General features: G+C 43.7%; 1 pseudogene across 1 annotated transcript; it reads right to left on the bottom strand.

The window, feature by feature from the left end:
• Nucleotides 1–443: 443 nt before the first annotated feature.
• On the bottom strand, nucleotides 444–2,145 carry LOC114909007 (annotated as a pseudogene). Its single transcript, XR_003797106.1, has one exon. The product of XR_003797106.1 is annotated as a voltage-dependent anion-selective channel protein 1 pseudogene (transcript).
• Between the last annotated feature and the right edge of the window lie 330 nt (nucleotides 2,146–2,475).

The following is a 2,475-nucleotide window of genomic DNA, read 5'->3' as shown; positions in this document are numbered from 1 at the left end:
GCCCCTTCTCCTCACCACAGACCCTGGTTTTGTTCTAGCCCCAGGAGATGAATCATGATTAGGCTAAAGCCAACACAGTAATTTCATTTGCTTTTCCTAGATTCTCACTTTCCCGGTTTCCTCTGTAGTCAGGATACCATTCTAGCCAATGAGACATAAAGACAAATCTGCTGAAAGGCTTCTTGCTTCCTGATTAAAGAGTTAGAAACTACCCCTTAATAAAAGAAACTACCCCTTCCTCCTCCTTCCTGCCAGGAATGTGCTTGTGTGAGGACATGATGGCTGGAGCTGTGGCAGCCATCTTGCCATCAAAAGGTAATAAGCTTAAGAAAAGCAAGGACAGTGAATATGGCTGAACAGAGAGATCAATAGCGCCTGGTCCTTGCTGACATTTTTGAGCTGCTCATCAACTCTGGATCAGACTTCATTTTTTTTTAAGGTTTCAATATTTTATTCAAGTTTTATTTTAAGTGATGTTAATTACAGCATTTGAAGGGGAGGAACTAATTCCACACAAAATGGAAGATGCTAAAATGTACCCATTAAACTGCTAAAAAATAAACTGAGTGGCGAGAATACAAGAGAAGTTCAGTTTAGATTCTGAGTGTTGTCACCATGTGATTACAGTCACAGAGACTCTTCCCAGCTTGCACCTGGAGCTCTTAGAAGCTATTTCATACTCTGGTGCAAGGGCAAAAAAAACACAACATGAGAAAAAACACAATTAAGTCCTGAATTATTGGCTTCATCACATCCACCTTCTCCACCCCAAAATGGCACAGAAGAAACAGCTACCACTCCCTGCAGACTACTTTTGGTGTAAAAGAGGTGATGGATTGGGGTGGAAAAAGTCCCTGCCTAAAAAAGTCCCTTTCAGATGAGTTTGTATACACCATCCAACAGTCTCTCCTCAATCAGGATAGGAAACCAAGGTTCAATTCTCAGGAAGTCACAATTTCATTCATTTACTCAATACGAATTTACAAAGTGCCTGCAAATTATCAACTTCCACTTGCAGCCGTTTCTAGGTAAAAAAGGAACCTGACATCTCTAGAGGGGCAGCAAGCTCCCCCTCAAGTCTACAGCTGAAAGGACCTTTTTTGAAATTGGGTTTCTTCTGTACCTCTGAAAAGGTAACACCCTAAAGCTGAATCACCTTTAACCTGGAAGTCTAACATGATATTTAGCGATACTTGCATCTCAGACATACAACATTAAAAGGTACACTAAATTCTGAAGGTAGCTATGCTGAAAAATAGTTTAAAATTAAACAATTGTACAGTATTCATTTATGCTTGAAACTCCAGTCCTAGACCAAGCTTGTGGCCACCAGCGTTGACATTCTTGCCATCCAGCAGAGCTGACAGTGTCAGTTTGATACCTGGCTTTAGGGTCTGAGTATATCCTAACCCTATGAGGCTGGAGTTGTTCACTTTAGCCAAGAAGCAGGCGTCAGGGTCGATCTGGTAATTGGCTGCTATTCTGAAGCGAGTGTTACTGTTTCCCGCTGTCCAGGCTAGATTAACAGCAGTCTCCAACTTCTTGTTCACCTTCTGATAAATGGAGCCACCAAACTCTGTCCCATCATTTATATTAGTGTGAAGCTGGAACTCATCGGTCTTGTAGCCAACTGCAAAATTGCTCTGGGTCACTCGAGACTTTGCGGTCTCAAAATTCATCTGGTAGCCAGCCAGCCAGCCCTCATAACCCAACACCAGAGCACCCCGGATGGAAGGCCCGGCAATGTCGAAATCCACATCACAGCCCAGGTTGATATGTTCCCGCTTGTACCCAGTCTTGATTTTAGCTTTTTTTTTTTCCCCAGTGTTTGGAGAGAAGGATGAATTGAAGGTCAGCTTCAGGCCACGTGCAAGCTGATCTTCCACAGTAATCTCCGTGCCTAGTGTGTTGTTAGTGTTCCATTTCTCCGTAAACGTCAGACCATATTTGGTCCATCTGTACTTGGTTTCCAGACTGTCCGTCACTTTGGTGGTCTCGGTGTCGGCTGAACCTGAGCTTGTAAATTCCAGTCCATTCTCAGATTTTGTTTTCAAATCAAGTGTTATTAAGCCAAACCCATAGCCCTTGGTGAAGACATCCCTGGCAGATTTGCCAAGATCAGCATACGTGAGAGGCACAGCCATCTTCTGCACCCCTCTTTGCAGGTTGCACACCTTGGCAAACGCTGTTTTCTGTCCTAATGGCCGGACATCTAGGAATCATGCTCCATGAGTTGTGAATCCTCCAGGAAGAAATCCAGACTTCATATTGAGATAATTCAGAGTCATAATGATTTAGCCACAGTCTGTTTAGGTCTTTTGTTACACGTAACCTATCTGACACAAAGGGCAGAAGCAGACAGACACCAGTTGCAGAATTCAAGTCACATGGATGAGACCTGATAAGAAGCAGGGGCAGGCCAGACAAGGACCTGGAAGGCAGCAAGAAGCAAAGCTCAATGGCATCACCAGGCCA

Source organism: Monodon monoceros, unplaced genomic scaffold, assembly GCF_005190385.1.
Source record: "Monodon monoceros isolate NGI ecotype Baffin Bay Population unplaced genomic scaffold, NGI_Narwhal_1 Super_Scaffold_4, whole genome shotgun sequence".
Taxonomy (NCBI): domain Eukaryota; kingdom Metazoa; phylum Chordata; class Mammalia; order Artiodactyla; family Monodontidae; genus Monodon; species Monodon monoceros.
This window is presented reverse-complemented; position numbering and strand designations above follow the sequence as displayed.